Raw genomic sequence first — 18,455 nt, 5'->3', positions numbered from 1 at the left:
TAGTGTCCGTTCAAGCACATTTCTTGTTCTGGGTTGAAATACAATTCCCAATTTAGCAATTTCATAATTTAGTGGTTTCTGCTATATCAGAGCTATTTGAAATCTATCCCTAAAAGGGTATATAATATTCAAGGTGCACATTGGGTCATTCAGAATAACTTCACACACACCCGCTACTGTGTATTTCCAAGTCTAATTCTGTCACTAAACCCATACCTGTCACCCAGCGCCTAAATACTAGGCCTCAAATTTATATCCAGCTAAATCTGTCCTTAGTGCTGTAGCTGGGCGAGTTATTTAGTGTCCGTTCAAGCACATTTCTTGTTCTGGGTTGAAATACAATTCCCAATTTAGCAATTTCATAATTTAGTGGTTTCTGCTATATCAGAGCTATTTGAAATCTATCCCTAAAAGGGTATATAATATTCAAGGTGCACATTGGGTCATTCAGAATAACTTCACACACACGCTTCTGTGCATTTCCAAGTCTAATTCTGTCACTAAATCCATACCGGTCACCCAGCGCCTAAATACTAGGCCTCAAATTTATATCCAGCTAAATCTGTCCCTAGTGCTGTAGCTGGGCGAGTTATTTAGTGTCCGTTCAAGCACATTTCTTGTTCTGGGTTGAAATACAATTCCCAATTTAGCAATTTCATAATTTAGTGGTTTCTGCTATATCAGAGCTATTTGAAATCTATCCCTAAAAGGGTATATAATATTCAAGGTGCACATAGGGTCATTCAGAATAACTTCACACACACGCTTCTGTGCATTTCCAAGTCTAATTCTGTCACTAAATCCATACCGGTCACCCAGCGCCTAAATACTAGGCCTCAAATTTATATCCCGCTGAATTTGAATACAATACATTGGGCCAAATAATATATTTGTTGTTGTGGTGAACCATAACAATGAGAAAAACATCTAGTAAGGGACGCGGACGTGGACATGGTCGTGGTGGTGTTAGTGGACCCTCTGGTGCTGGGAGAGGACGTGGCCGTTCTGCCACATCCACACGTCCTAGTGTACCAACTACCTCAGGTCCCAGTAGCCGCCAGAATTTACAGCGATATATGGTGGGGCCCAATGCCGTTCTAAGGATGGTAAGGCCTGAGCAGGTACAGGCATTAGTCAATTGGGTGGCCGACAGTGGATCCAGCACGTTCACATTATCTCCCACCCAGTCTTCTGCAGAAAGCGCACAGATGGCGCCTGAAAACCAACCCCATCAGTCTGTCACATCACCCCCATGCATACCAGGGAAACTGTCTCAGCCTCAAGTTATGCAGCAGTCTCTTATGCTGTTTGAAGACTCCGCTGGCAGGGTTTCCCAAGGGCATCCACCTAGCCCTTCCCCAGCGGTGAAAGACATAGAATGCACTGACGCACAACCACTTATGTTTCCTGATGATGAGGACATGGGAATACCACCTCAGCATGTCTCTGATGATGACGAAACACAGGTGCCAACTGCTGCGTCTTTCTGCAGTGTGCAGACTGAACAGGAGGTCAGGGATCAAGACTGGGTGGAAGACGATGCAGGGGACGATGAGGTCCTAGACCCCACATGGAATGAAGGTCGTGCCACTGACTTTCACAGTTCGGAGGAAGAGGCAGTGGTGAGACCGAGCCAACAGCGTAGCAAAAGAGGGAGCAGTGGGCAAAAGCAGAACACCCGCCGCCAAGAGACTCCGCCTGCTACTGACCGCCGCCATCTGGGACCGAGCACCCCAAAGGCAGCTTCAAGGAGTTCCCTGGCATGGCACTTCTTCAAACAATGTGCTGACGACAAGACCCGAGTGGTTTGCACGCTGTGCCATCAGAGCCTGAAGCGAGGCATTAACGTTCTGAACCTGAGCACAACCTGCATGACCAGGCACCTGCATGCAAAGCATGAACTGCAGTGGAGTAAACACCTTAAAACCAAGGAAGTCACTCAGGCTCCCCCTGCTACCTCTTCTGCTGCTGCCGCCTCGGCCTATTCTGCTGCTGCCGCCTCGGCCTCTTCCTCCGCCTCTGGAGGAACGTTGGCACCTGCCGCCCAGCAAACAGGGGATGTACCACCAACACCACCACCACCACCTCCGTCACCAAGCGTCTCAACCATGTCACACGCCAGCGTTCAGCTCTCCATCTCACAAACATTTGATAGAAAGCGTAAATTCCCACCTAGCCACCCTCGATCCCTGGCCCTGAATGCCAGCATTTCTAAACTACTGGCCTATGAAATGCTGTCATTTAGGCTGGTGGACACAGACAGCTTCAAACAGCTCATGTCGCTTGCTGTCCCACAGTATGTTGTTCCCAGCCGGCACTACTTCTCCAAGAGAGCCGTGCCTTCCCTGCACAACCAAGTATCCGATAAAATCAAGTGTGCACTGCGCAACGCCATCTGTGGCAAGGTCCACCTAACCACAGATACGTGGACCAGTAAGCACGGCCAGGGACGCTATATCTCCCTAACTGCACACTGGGTAAATGTAGTGGCAGCTGGGCCCCAGGCGGAGAGCTGTTTGGCGCACGTCCTTCCGCCGCCAAGGATCGCAGGGCAACATTCTTTGCCTCCTGTTGCCACCTCCTCCTTCTCGGCTTCCTCCTCCTCTTCTTCCACCTGCTCATCCAGTCAGCCACACACCTTCACCACCAACTTCAGCACAGCCCGGGGTAAACGTCAGCAGGCCATTCTGAAACTCATATGTTTGGGGGACAGGCCCCACACCGCACAGGAGTTGTGGCGGGGTATAGAACAACAGACCGACGAGTGGTTGCTGCCGGTGAGCCTCAAGCCCGGCCTGGTGGTGTGTGATAATGGGCGAAATCTCGTTGCAGCTCTGGGACTAGCCAATTTGACGCACATCCCTTGCTTGGCGCATGTGCTGAATTTGGTGGTGCAGAAGTTCATTCACAACTACCCCGACATGTCAGAGCTGCTGCATAAAGTGCGGGCCGTCTGTTCGCGCTTCCGGCGTTCACATCCTGCTGCTGCTCGCCTGTCTGCGCTACAGCGTAACTTCGGCCTTCCCGCTCACCGCCTCATATGCGACGTGCCCACCAGGTGGAACTCCACCTTGCACATGCTGGACAGACTGTGCGAGCAGCAGCAGGCCATAGTGGAGTTTCAGCTGCAGCACGCACGGGTCAGTCGCACTACAGAACAGCACCACTTCACCACCAATGACTGGGCCTCCATGCGAGACCTGTGTGCCCTGTTGCGCTGTTTCGAGTACTCCACCAACATGGCCAGTGGCGATGACACCGTTATCAGCGTTACAATACCACTTCTATGTCTCCTTGAGAAAACACTTAGGGCGATGATGGAAGAGGAGGTGGCCCAGGAGGAGGAGGAGGAGGAGGAGGAAGAGGGGTCATTTTTAGCACTTTCAGGCCAGTCTCTTCGAAGTGACTCAGAGGGAGGTTTTTGGCAACAGCAGAGGCCAGGTACAAATGTGGCCAGCCAGGGCCCACTACTGGAGGACGAGGAGTACGAGGATGAGGAGGAGGTGGAGGAGGATGAGGATGAAGCATGGTCACAGCGGGGTGGCACCCAACGCAGCTCGGGTCCATCACTGGTGCGTGGCTGGGGGGAAAGGCAGGACGATGACGATACGCCTCCCACAGAGGACAGCTTGTCCTTATCCCTGGGCAGCCTGGCACACATGAGCGACTACATGCTGCAGTGCCTGCGCAACGACAGCAGAGTTGCCCACATTTTAACCTGTGCGGACTACTGGGTTGCCACCCTGCTGGATCCACGCTACAAAGACAATGTGCCCACCTTACTTCCTGCACTGGAGCGTGATAGGAAGATGCGCGAGTACAAGCGCACGTTGGTAGACGCGCTACTGAGAGCATTCCCAAATGTCACAGGGGAACAAGTGGAAGCCCAAGGCCAAGGCAGAGGAGGAGCAAGAGGTCGCCAAGGCAGCTGTGTCACGGCCAGCTCCTCTGAGGGCAGGGTTAGCATGGCAGAGATGTGGAAAACTTTTGTCAACACGCCACAGCTAACTGCACCACCACCTGATACGCAACGTGTTAGCAGGAGGCAACATTTCACTAACATGGTGGAACAGTACGTGTGCACACCCCTCCACGTACTGACTGATGGTTCGGCCCCATTCAACTTCTGGGTCTCTAAATTGTCCACGTGGCCAGAGCTAGCCTTTTATGCCTTGGAGGTGCTGGCCTGCCCGGCAGCCAGCGTTTTGTCTGAACGTGTATTCAGCACGGCAGGGGGCGTCATTACAGACAAACGCAGCCGCCTGTCTACAGCCAATGTGGACAAGCTGACGTTCATAAAAATGAACCAGGCATGGATCCCACAGGATCTGTCCGTCCCTTGTCCAGATTAGACATTAACTACCTCCCCATAACCATATATTATTGGACTCCAGGGCACTTCCTCATTCAATCCTATTTTTATTTTCATTTTACCATTATATTGCGAGGCTACCCAAAGTTGAATGAACCTCTCCTCTGCCTGTGTGCTAGGCCTAAATATATGCCAATGGACTGTTGCAGTGGTGGCTGACATGAAGCCTGATTCTCTGCTATGACATGCAGACTAATTCTCTGCTGACATGAAGCCAGATTGTCTGTTACGGGACCTCTCTCCTCTGCCTGGGTGCTGGGCCTAAATTTATGACAATGGACTGTTGCAGTGGTGGCTGACGTGAAGCCTGATTCTCTGCTATGACATGCAGACTGATTCTCTGCTGACATGAAGCCAGATTGTCTGTTACGGGACCTCTCTGCTCTGCCTGTGTGCTAGGCCTAAATATATGCCAATGGACTGTTGCAGTGGTGGCTGACGTGAAGCCTCATTCTCTGCTATGACATGCAGACTGATTCTCTGCTGACATGAAGCCAGATTGTCTGTTACGGGACCTCTCTGCTCTGCCTGTGTGCTAGGCCTAAATATATGCCAATGGACTGTTGCAGTGGTGGGTGACGTGAAGCCTCATTCTCTGCTATGACATGCAGACTGATTCTCTGCTGACATGAAGCCAGATTGTCTGTTACGGGACCTCTCTCCTCTGCCTGGGTGCTGGGCCTAAATTTATGACAATGGACTGTTGCAGTGGTGGCTGACGTGAAGCCTGATTCTCTGCTATGACATGCAGACTGATTCTCTGCTGACATGAAGCCAGATTGTCTGTTACGGGACCTCTCTGCTCTGCCTGTGTGCTAGGCCTAAATATATGCCAATGGACTGTTGCAGTGGTGGGTGACGTGAAGCCTCATTCTCTGCTATGACATGCAGACTGATTCTCTGCTGTCATGAAGCCAGATTGTCTGTTACGGGACCTCTCTGCTCTGCCTGTGTGCTAGGCCTAAATATATGCCAATGTACTGTTGCAGTGGTGGGTGACGTGAAGCCTCATTCTCTGCTATGACATGCAGACTGATTCTCTGCTGACATGAAGCCAGATTGTCTGTTACGGGACCTCTCTGCTCTGCCTGTGTGCTAGGCCTAAATATATGCCAATGGACTGTTGCAGTGGTGGCTGACGTGAAGCCTCATTCTCTGCTATGACATGCAGACTAATTCTCTGCTGACATGAAGCCAGATTGTCTGTTACGGGACCTCTCTCCTCTGCCTGGGTGCTGGGCCTAAATTTATGACAATGGACTGTTGCAGTGGTGGCTGACGTGAAGCCTCATTCTCTGCTATGACATGCAGACTGATTCTCTGCTGACATGAAGCCAGATTGTCTGTTACGGGACCTCTCTCCTCTGCCTGGGTGCTGGGCCTAAATATATGCCAATGGACTGTTGCAGTGGTGGCTGACGTGAAGCCTCATTCTCTGCTATGACATGCAGACTAATTCTCTGCTGACATGAAGACAGATTCTCTGTTACGGGACCTCTCTCCTCTGCCTGGGTGCCGGGGCCTAAATATCTGAGAATGGACTGTTCCAGTGGTGGGTGACGGGAAGCCAGATTCTCTGCTATGGAACCTCTCTCCAATTGATTTTGGTTAATTTTTATTTATTTAATTTTTATTTTAATTCATTTCCCTATCCACATTTGTTTGCAGGGGATTTACCTACATGTTGCTGCCTTTTGCAGCCCTCTAGCTCTTTCCTGGGCTGTTTTACAGCCTTTTTAGTGCCGAAAAGTTCGGGTCCCCATTGACTTCAATGGGGTTCGGGTTCGGGACGAAGTTCGGGTCGGGTTCGGATCCCGAACCCGAACATTTCCGGGATGTTCGGCCGAACTTCTCGAACCCGAACATCCAGGTGTTCGCTCAACTCTATATATGACTACAAACCTGCCGATGAGATGACTAAAAATATCATTAACGAAATGTTGGAAGACAGCAGGGGCATTGGTCAGACCGAAAGGCATGACTAAATTTTCATAATGCCCCTCAGGGGTGTTAAAAGCTGTCTTCCACTCATCCCCTTCCTTGATACGAATCAGATTGTAGGCCCCCTAAGATCAAGTTTGGAGAACCACCTAGCACCCGCAATCTGATTAAAAAGGTCAGGAATGAGAGGAAGAGGGTATGGGTCTCGGATGGTTATCCGGTTTAGCTCACGGAAATCTAGGCAAGGACGCAGGCCCCCATCTTTCTTTTTAACAAAGAAAAAACCTGCAGCCACGGATAAAGAAGAGGGTCTGATGTGTCCCTTAGCCAGACTCTCGGAGATATAATCTTTCATGGCTTGTCTCTCGGGACCCGAAAGATTATACAACCTGGACTTGGGTAATTTTGCACCGGGAATCAGGTTAACCGGGCAATCATAAGGACGATGAGGTGGTAGCTTCTGACAACCCTTTTCAGAAAAAACGTCCTCAAAGTCCGAAATAAATGTAGGTAGGGAAGGAGGCGATTAAGCAATTGTTATTTAAGCAATTCTCTCTGCAATGCTCACTCCACTCCAATATCTCCCTGGCCTGCCAACCACTGGATTGTGCGCTACCAACCAGGGAAGACCCAATACCACAGGGGAGGGAAGGTCCTCCAGAACGTAACATGAAAGATACTCATTATGGTGGTCCCCTACCCGAAGGTGTAAGTTATGGACAATGTGAGTGAGGTTTCTCTGAGACAGAGGAGCAGAATCAATAGCGAATATGGGAATAGGTCTCTGCAGCGTACAGAGAGACAAACCCATAGTGCGGGCAAAATGGGCATCTATCAAATTTACCCCTGCTCCACTGTCTAGAAAAAAAGAAATAGACTCCGTCTTAACACCAAAAACAATAACCGCTGGCAACACAAATTGAGATGTTCGTATGGAGGAAACGTATACCCCCCGGCTGACATCCTCCGCACAGCCTGGGGTTAGTAGTTTTCCGACGGTCTTTTGTTTTTGAGAAAGGAGGGACAGACATTAATGAAATGACCCCTCCCCCCACAGAAAAAACAAGCCCCCCACCTACGGCGAACCTCAGGAGGACGGATCTGACGAGAAGTTCCTCCTAGCTGCATAGGCTCATCTAAGTCAGTACAGACTAACTGCTGCTTGGGAGAGGTTACCGATTGCTCAGGAATTTTCAATCTCTCCCTAAGACGTCTATCTATTCTGATAGAGAGGGACATAACAGCATCAAGGGAAAGGGGGGTCTCATACAGCGCCAGCGCATCCTTAACCCTTTCAGATAACCCAGAGCAGAACTGACTCCTGAGAGCCGGGTCGTTCAACTGAGTATCCGTAGCCCACCTACGGAACTCTGAGCAATATTCCTCTGCTGGCCGATCTCCCTGTAGGAGTCTCCGTAACTTCGACTTCGGATTGCGGGTCCCCCTGAAGCAGGGAAATAACAATCCCCACCCGCTGTTCTTCATTACCTGAGGAGTAAGGGCGCAGCTTAAAATATAATTTGCAGGCCTCACGGAACGTCACAAATTTGTCCCTTCCCCCAGAAAATCTGTCAGGAAGAACAACCTTGGGTTCTGTAACAACCTGGTTACCCATAGCAACCGCTGGGCTTGCGGTCTGCTGCATTTGCTGCTGTTGTTGGAGGACAGACGCCTTCAATCCTGCCACCTCCAAAGACAGGCCTTGAAGCTGTTTTGCCAAAGCAGCAATAGGATCCATATTGGATTCTAAGTAGAGAGAGAGAAAAAAAAAAAAAAATATATATATATATATATTTTTTTTTTTTTTCTCAAAAAATAAGGGCCAGTTATAATATCACGATCGGCGTGACTATCACATACGTGACACAGAGGGAGGGAAAGAGGAAGGCCCTGCCCAAGTGAGAGGGAAGGTGGTGACCCCTGACTCACCTTGCGGCTGGCACCTGGCTGCCCTGACGTCCCTAGACGGGTTCCTCACCCGTACGCCGATCACGTGCCTAAAACCCTGGCTTTCCCTAAGATGAGCCCTAGATAGTGAACAGGGCGGTGGGAACACTAGTCCGCACCACTAGCTCTAAAGGAAAACACCAAGGGGAGGACAGACAATACAGACTAAACATATAATCCCAGGTGGGCGACAACAGGAGACAACAAAAAAGCCCAACAGGGATCCGGAGGGAAGCACTCTGGAACAACAACCCAGGATTCACAGCTCCAGTGGGTCAGTATAGAAGTCCAGGCAGGAAGCTCTATAACTGGCAACTAGAGAAGTGTGAGAGGAGAATATAAGGAGGTTGGGAGTGGCAGACAAGAAACAGCTGAGGAGGAGAAGCTACGGATCCCTGAGTGAGACAAAAAGGATTGCAAGGCAAACACAGAAAACAATCACTAAGAAACAACGTGATCTTCAGACATAGAGCGCGCAGCCACCCGCTGCGACTTCCTGACCCCGGGTATAACGGAGTCAGACGTGGCTCTTGACACCCTCGTGACAATTAGTGTGTTTCTTGTGCTCTGGCAGCAGGCACAGTTTCACTGCGCCCAGGGCCACGGCCTCTGCGTGCACCATCAGCAGCACGACCACTTCCCCGTCCCTTACTGCTCGCCTTGAACATAATAAATGGTATATATGCTTGCAAGTATGTCACATCTACAGTAGCGCGGGTTTTGTAAGTGTATGCGCAAATAAATTACACGGAATGTCACAGATATTTAGGATGCGCAAACGTTATACAGGAGATGTAGCGCAGGTAATGTCGCTGTCAGTAGCAGCCAAACAATTGCACTGAATGTCACAGATATTTAGGATGCGCAAATGTAACACAACAGATGTAGCAGAGGTTGTATCACTGTCAGCCGCCGCCAAACAACTTCATGCAGTTTAGGTCAGGTTGCGCTAATAATATATATTGTAGCCAGATAAAACAATTGTCCTTTAAAGGACTTTTGGGTCTCGTACAACTTTTAACACTAAACCCTGCCTAAAAAAAATATCCTGTCCCTACACTATCTGTGCCTTCTTCTGCAGCTCACGCTGACTAAGACTGAGCCGAACCACGTGTCATCGTGTGCTATATAGTACCCGATCACGCATTCCAGCCTGCCAATCACTGTAATGCCAGTAAACAACATGGCTACGGCATTACAGTAAGTGTCAGTACTTCCCCTCGCGTTTATTGGCTGCCTAGCAGCCAACAAACGTGCGGGGAGGAGACTCGAGCATCGCGCTCGAGCACACGTGGTGTTCGGCCAAAATGATCAAAATGGTGTTCAGACGAGCATGCTCGCCCAACACTAGTAGTCACCCAGCAATCCAAGCCAATCTCAAAACCTATACAAAGGATACATTGTCAACAGCTCCAGCACAGATCCATAAGGTAGCAGTAGTAAAGTATAAAAGGTAGTAGTAAAGTATAAAAATCAGTCTCGCAGGATATAACTGCAAAACACAATCCACCTTCTTCCATTTCCCGGTGATATTTCTTTAAGAAACTCTTTTTATATATTTTGCACATAAAATGTATATTCCACCTTTTCATCTTTTATGCAAATCACTGAAACAATTTCAACTGTATTGCGATCTCATAGTCACCATTGCAAATCTATGGATGCTGTTCATTGTGTTGAAGCAGAAAATAAGCACAAGCTGCATAATATTCTTATGAAATGCCTCCAGCTGGAAAACCTCCCATGTCTCTCTATAGAAAAATCTTCTAATGATACTATTACAATATGCGATTCCTGTATTTACCTTTAAATAGTGTTATCATAAAATGAACAATTATTTACTATTATTTTTTGCCTGTGCCTCTCAGCCTTATTTAGGAGGGAAGAATCGACCCACGTTGGTCGTCGCAGTGACCCCCAGCTTTAACAAACAATATACATCACGCTGTCGAGCACTTTTGAAAAATTATATCAAACTCTAGCTTAGAGATTTAATTCCAATTTCACTACCAAATCTGCGGGGAAAAAACGGAACTAAAAAAAGAAACTTTAAATTGCAATGGAAATAAAAAAATAGGAGAAATCAGGCGGCAGATAGCTTCCCAACAGGGAAAATACGTTTTAAAGAGGTTTCTTTTTCATTATAATGGGCCTAATTTAGGGGACATTTGCTGTGAAATAATCACAGGCTTCCTGGTAATTGTACATTATTATATGATGTTTTCACCGCATGCTATAAATTCTAAGCAGACTGGAGCTTGTTCTGTGACGAAATGCTTGGTATTGCCGTGCTGCTAACCTGTTTGCTGAGGATCTAGGTTATCAAAAGAGTGTTAACCCCCTACCTGCGTCTAATACACCATTTCAATTAGCGCTTTGGATAACTAACTTGGATTTGCTTGGCAAATTCAGCCATAATTGTCCTCTTAATAATTGTTTCATGTTTCAAATTAGTGGCATCTTCTTCTCATTTAGATTAGACGAGAAGCTTTGAGAAATCATTTTACTTGCTCTGTGGTCAATCCATCTACGCTAATCCCGTTGCTAACAAACAGGAAAAAAATGGCTGACTTGTGTTTCCCAGTATATAACAAAATAAAGGAAACATAATTTTCTACCATTTCTAAGTCATCTAAGTCACTAGGTGAGACCCTGAATGGCATAGAAATCTATATTATTATGCAGTGTTAGATCAACCAATTTGTAGCCTATGTTAGAGACAAAAAAGGATTCCCAGGAGTCCGACGTGCTGCAGGAAAATCTGCACAGAATTGGTAAGTGAATAGTGGCAGCCTTGAGGTTTATATGTTGTGTACTTCAGAGTAGAGTTGAGAGGACACCTGGATGTTCGGGTTCACCCAAACTTGACCCCGAACCCCAACTCCATGGAAGTAAATGGGGACCCAAATTTTTGGGCACTAAAATGGCTCTAAAAAGTCCTGGAAAGGGCTAGAGGGCTGCAAAAGGAAGCAAAATGGGGGTAAGAGTAGGACAAGTGCCCTGCAAACAAATGTGGATAGGGAAATAACTTAAAATAACATGAAATACATAAAAATTAAAAATAATAATCTTGAACTAAGAGGAGGAGGAGGAGGTGGATGTGGAGTAGGAGGTTGAGGAGGCGGTGACCGTGGCAAAGAATAAGTGCACTTCAGTATAACAATGGCTGGGTGAGGCCGGTATAAATGTCTATTCTGCACAAGGTACAAACAAGTCCTGAGGGATCCATGCCTGGTTCATTTAAAAAAACGTGAGCTAGTCCATGTTGGCTGTGGACAGGCGGCTGCGCTTGTCTGTGATGACGCCCCCTGCGGTGCTAAATACACGTTTGGACAATACACTGGCTGCAGGGCAGGCCAGTACCTCCAAGGCGTAAAGGGCAAGCTCAGGCCATGTGCCCAATTTGGAGACCCAGAAGTTTAATAGGGCAGACCCATAGAAGTGGGATAGTAACGCTGAGAACGGTGTCATCATCACTGACCATGTTGGAGGAAGGACGTGCGCCAAACTGTTATCCGCCTCAGGCCCAGCCACCACTACATTTGCCCAGTGTGCAGTTAGGGAGATATAGCGTCTATGCCCATGCTTACTGGTCCACGTATCGGTGGTGCCATAGATGGCGTTGCGCAGTGCACACCTGATTTTGTCCGCCACTTGGTTGTGCAGGGAAGGGATGGCTCGCCTGGAAAAGTAGTGGCGGCTGGGAATCATGTACTGTGGAACAGCCACCTCCATCAGGTTTTTAAAACTGTCCGTCTCCAAAAGACGGAATGACAGAATTTCAAAGGCCAGGAATTTTGAAATGCTGGCATTCAGGGCCAGGGATCGTGGGTGGGTAGGGGGGTACTTCTTCTTTCTCTCCAGTGACAGCTGAATGCTTGGGGATGGTGACGGACGTGGTGGCGTTGCTGCCACATCCTCTGTTTGTGGGGTGGCAGGTGCCACTGTCATTCCAGAGGTGGAGCAAGAGGCCGAGACAGCAGCAGAAGAGGTTTTTGAGGTGCTTATTCCACTGCAGCTCATGCTTTGCATGTAGATGCCTGGTCATGCAGGTTGTGCTCGCTTCAGGCTCTGATTGCACAGCGTGCAAACCACTCGTGTCTTGTCTTCAGCACATTGTCTGAAGAACTGCCATGCCAGGGAACTCCTTGAAGCTGGCTTTGGTGTGATCGGTCCCTTGATGCGGTGGGCAGTAGCAGGCATACTGTCTAGGGGACAGCCGCTCCGCTTTTGCACCCTGCTCCCTCTATTGCTGTGCTGGTGCCTCTGTGCGACCACCGGGGGTGTAGCTAAAGGCTCATGGGCCCTGGTGCAAGAGTTCAGCTTGGGCCCCCCTTCCCTTAGTGCTTGTTGGCAAGGGGCAGGGGAGCACATAGCCTTACTTCTGCTAGAAGCAAACATTGAAAGGGCACCCCCGCAATCTAAATTCTTGACCTAACCCCTTCCCTCCAGCCAGATGTGTAAATTGACCAGCATGTACTTACTATAATGCCAGTGTCTTATGTGGCACAAGGGTTTTTGGGCCCCCTAAGGCTCCTGGGCCCGGTAGCGACTGCTACCTCTGCACCCCCTATAGCTACGCCCCTGGCGACCACCGCCTCTTACTCCGAACTGCACACGTCACTCGCATGACCTTGATTCCATGTAAGGTCTAGGACCTCATCATCCTCCATATCATCTTCCACCCACTCCTCACCCTTTCCCTCCTTGTCGGTCTGCACACTGCAGAAAGCCGCAGCAGATGGCACCTGTGTTTCATCATCATCATCAGAGACGTGCTGCGGTGGTCCCCCCATGTCCACATCCTGAAACATAAGTGGTTGGGCATCGGTGCACTCAATCTCTTCCACTTCTGGGGCAGGGCTAGGTGGATGGCCAGCAGAAACCCTGCTAACAGAGTCATCAAAAAGCAGAAGAGACTTTTAGCAATAGCTACTGGTTAAATGTGTGCACAGAGGAGTTGAGCAAAAAGCAGGAGGCACCTGCTTCACCAACTGTGAGATTAACTAAGACATTGAACTGTGTTGTTAAAGTTGAATATAGAGGTTATGTTGTGTGAAGAACTACAGTGACAGATAGAGGATCCACATATCTGAGGTCTTGGTGTAAACCTTTTCTGTGACTCTTTAAAAGCTTTCTCTCTTGTCGCTGCTCAAGATGGGAGCGAGAAAGGCCTATAGACTTTCCATCTTGCTTTCTGTTATACAGCAAAGAGAGAGAACGCACTGAGTGAGAGGTTCTCTCCCCTCGTTCTAGAGATCAGTGGGGGTCTCGGTGCTCAGACCACCACTGATCAATTTTTATACCTATAACATTTCAAACATTTTCTGAAAGCACAGCGACCCTTTAAAAAGGTGATAAATCGGGTGTACATCTTATTAACATAGCTAACCAGGCTCACTTTTACACCCATTCAATAGTGAAAAGAGTTGCATTAAATGACAGAAAGTCACAAATGGTGTGTGCCAAAATTTACTCCTTTTTTATTTTTTATTACAGAAACCATACAAACATTCCCCAATAGAGAAAAATAATGCAAATATCACTGCCTGCGGGCACCACTAGGGGGAGTTTTAGATCTTATTGCGTACAGATTGACTTTATTCGAATTTAATGGGAACTTTAAAAATCAGCATTCAGTCAACTCCAAGTGGTGAAGAATTTTTTAGGGTTAAGCTATATACAAAAAGAGCTCTAATCCCTATATAGATGTAATGGGGAAAGAAATAGCAGTACAACACTAGGATGGAACCTGACGGACACCATTATAAATCAGTGAGGTCTGTTGAGCACTGTTGGTGTCCCTAGTGCAATGGATCCGCCACGGAATTATGGTTCTCATTATAAAAGGAAACCACAATGCTCCCATTCAAGCTGCAGTAACCCAGCATAGCCACTACAGTTTGAATGGAGCTGTGCTTCCAGTAGTACCTGAGCCAGATGCTGCAGAGGACAGTTGATCGGTGGGGGTGTCTGATGTCGAACCCCCGCCGATTGGATATCATCAATATTGGGAGCTTGGAAACCCCTTTTAACCATGTTCTGTAGCTCTGGCCTTCGTTTCTAGTTATATATTTTCAATAAGACACGTACATTATCCCGTAATTGCTTCTGTACCAAGAAAAAAAAATGACATGCAATATTTGTATTAGTTGTGACTGGAAATACAAGTGCATTTCATAGCCTTAATATGATTTTTGCGGCTGAATTATTGACTTTCAATCCTCCCAATACTGTTACCTTCCATTTAAAGAGTCCTCTTTATACATGTTTAACGTCTCATCTGTCCCCAGCTACACTGTACAGAGGTTGGTTCCCGTTAGGCTGTTTTGTGTCACCTCCTCCGCTTCTATAATTCTTTTTTATTTTCTTAATTTTCCCCTCAAGATCTACAGCAAAAGGTTTTAAATAATTTGTTTAGCTATTACTTTCACCTTAATCAACAGTCTGGTTTATGCCAGCGATGTGAATTTCTGCAGTTTTCTTGTAAGATGCTCTACATTATGACTTGGCCGGCTCACATCCTTTAAAAGTTAATGTAATGGTAATTTAATATCAGTACCTTTCAGATCCAGTGCTCTCACCAACACTATACAGAGCTGAGACAACATTTTCAAACAAATGTATTTAAAGGGGAACGATCACCACGAGGAGCATTTATAAGGGGCGATTAAATTTTATGCTTGAAAAATGCCATTTTTAGATAGATTGTAGAGTACCTTAACCTGTAAAAGATCATGCAAGTTGAATTTTTTATGCATTGGTTTTCCATTTAACATTTTAACATGGCTCGTAATAATGTTTTTTGTTTTGTTTTTTTTTTTGTTTCGATGATGGCTGAAGCAATCGTTCCCTTCCCCTATTTATCTTATAGCACCTGACTACAAATGAGATTGTTTGTAGTCAGAAACCACTACCAGACTGCAAAATGATACACTGAGCAATGAAATAGGATAAAGGATGAACAATCATCGTTTAAGATATACTACAAAGTAGCAGATTATTATATTTTTTTAATGTAGGCCTCAACTTGAACTCTGGTCTCTGGTAGGTGGAACAGGAGCCAAGCAAGAATCGGCAAATTTCTCATCATTACTACACCACTAGACTACTGACATCTAAGTTTAGGGGTTTCATGGTAGATGAACTTACTCATCATTATGAATGCTGATGACCTGAGGGAACTTAGAAGTGAAAGAGGACCTGTCACTATAAAATGCAGTGCAATCTGCAGGCAGTATGTTACAGAGCAGGAGGAGCAATTTATACATTTATATCTCTTCTTTTATACATTTACATCTCTGTTATCAGTGATTGATAGCATTCTCTGTTAATATAACTTCTATTCAACTTCTATAAATATAAGAACAAGGGATTTTGACAAGTTATAAGAACTTCTAAAGCGCAGGCAGAAGAAAAACTAGCTCAGTCTATGAAAAAAGGGGATAAGACATTCTTCAGATATATAAATGAAAAAAGGAAATTAAAACAAGGAATAACTAAATTAAAAACAAAGGACGGAAGGTATGTAGAAGAGAATAAAGGGCTAGCCGACTGCCTTAATCAATACTTCTGTTCAGTTTTTACAGAAGAAAAAGAAGGAGAAGGACCTCCACTAGAAAGGATGACTAATAAATCGTTTGATGCATGTGTCTTTACAGAGGAAGATGTTCTAAGTTTGCTGTCTAAAGTGAAGACAAATAAATCACAGGGGCCTGATGAGATACACCCAAAATTATTAAAAGAGCTTAGTGGTGAGCTGGCAAAACCGTTAACAGATTTATTTAACCAATCATTAGTAACAGGAGTCGTCCCGGAAGATTGGAAATTGGCAAATGTCGTGCCCATTCACAAGAAAGGTAGTAGGGAGGAATCGAGCAACTATAGACCAGTGAGTCTGACATCAATAGTAGGCAAATTAATGGAAACCCTATTAAAGGATAGGATTGTGGAACATCTAAAATCCCATGGATTGCAAGATGAAAAACAGCATGGGTTTACTTCAGGGAGATCATGTCAAACAAATCTTATAGATTTTTTTGACTGGGTGACTAAAATAATAGACGGTGGAGGTGCAGTAGACATCGCTTATCTGGATTTTAGTAAGGCTTTTGACACTGTCCCACACAGAAGACTTATCAATAAACTGCAGTCATTGAGCATGAACTCCAATATTGTTGAGTGGATTAGGCAATGGCTGAGGGACAGACAACAGAGGGTTGTAGTCAATGGAGAACATTCAAAACAAGGTCATGTTACCAGTGGGATTCCACAGGGATCTGTACTGGGACCAATTTTGTTTAATATCTTCATAAGTGATATTGCAAAAGGCCTCGATGGTAAGGTTTGTCTTTTTGCTGATGACACAAAGATATGTAACAGGGTTGATGTTCCTGGAGGGAAACGCCAAATGGAAAAGGACTTAGGAAAACTAGAAGAATGGTCAGAACTCTGGCAACTGAAATTTAATGTGGATAAGTGCAAGATAATGCACCTGGGGCGTAAAAACCCAAGGGCAGAATATAGAATATTCGACACAGTCCTGACCTCAGTATCTGAGGAAAGGGATTTAGGAGTAATTATTTCAGAAGACTTAAAGGTGGGAAGACAATGTAATAAAGCAGCACGAAATGCAAGCAGAATGCTTGGATGTATAGGGAGAGGTATAAGCAGTAGAAAGAGTGAAGTGCTTATGCCGCTGTACAGAACACTGGTGAGACCTCACTTGGAGTATTGTGCGCAGTACTGGAGGCCATATCTCCAGAAGGATATAGATACTCTAGAGAGAGTTCAGAGAAGAGCTACTAAACTGGTCCATGGATTGCAGGATAAAACTTACCAGGAAAGGTTAAAAGACCTTAATATGTATAGCTTGGAAGAAAGAAGAGACCGAGGGGATATGATAGAAACTTTTAAATACATAAAGGGAATCAACTCGGTAAAGGAGGAGAGCATATTTAAAAGAAGAAAAACTACCACAAGAGGACACAGTTTTAAATTAGAGGGGCAAAGGTTTAAAAGTAATATAAGGAAGTATTACTTTACTGAGAGGGTAGTGGATGCATGGAATAGCCTTCCTGCAGAAGTGGTAGCTGCAAATACAGTGAAGGAGTTTAAGCATGCATGGGATAGGCATAAGGCCATCCTTCATATAAGATAGGGCCGGGGCTATTCATAGGATTCAGATATATTGGGCAGACTAGATGGGCCAAATGGTTCTTATCTGCCGACACATTCTATGTTTCTATGTTTCTATACTGTTTTTAATATATATATATTTTTTTGTATTTGATGATTTTTGTCTTATAATACCTGGTTAATAATCACTGACTGGTCTTCTATGTGACTATGGAAGTGGATTCAAAGTGTGACTACTAGGGCCCAGTAGTGCACGCTAGTATTGCATTGACACGCTATCAAGATTAGTTATGCATATTCTACCAGGGATAAATATATCTATATTCTGTGATTTTATATTTGAATAAATTGATTTTTAATTATAAAACACTGATACATTTGATTTTTAGAGAGCCAGTGATTATTAGAGAGCCAGTGATTATTAGAGAGCCAGTGAATATTCAAATTACTTTTGTTTTATGGAGATGATGATCCCATTTACTGTGCACTTGTAATCAATTCTATTAATTCTTGGTGAGGCACATCTATATTATGTTATATATTTATAATTGATGCTCTAGGCTAGGCTAGTGAAAGTGGTAATTGTAATATACTTGATGGTCTAGGGTAGTGAATGGGACAGTTGTAAGATCCCTGGTGGTTTAGGATAGTGAAAGAGATAATTGTTATATCCATGATGGTCTAGGATAGTGAAAGGGATGACTTTAACATCCTTGATGGTCTAGTCTAGTGAAAGGAATAATTGTAACATCCCTAATGGTTTAGGGTAGTCAAAGTGATAATTGGAAAATCCTTGATGGTCTAGGGTAGTGAATTGGATGACTTTAACACCTCTGATAGTCTAGGGTAATGAAAAGGATAATTGTAACATACCTGCTGGTCTAGGATAGTGAAAGGAATGACTGTAACACCCCTGATGGTCTAGGGTAGTGAAAAGGATCATTGTATCATCCCTGCTGGTCTAGGATAGTGAAAGGAAAAACTGTAACATCCCTGATGGTCTAGAGTAGTGAAGAGGATAATTGTAACATCCCTGATGGTCTAGGATAGTGAAAGG

This window comes from Bufo gargarizans, chromosome 7, assembly GCF_014858855.1.
Source record: "Bufo gargarizans isolate SCDJY-AF-19 chromosome 7, ASM1485885v1, whole genome shotgun sequence".
Lineage (NCBI taxonomy): Eukaryota > Metazoa > Chordata > Amphibia > Anura > Bufonidae > Bufo > Bufo gargarizans.
The sequence above is the reverse complement of the archived record's forward strand: the minus strand, read 5'-3'. Positions refer to the sequence as shown.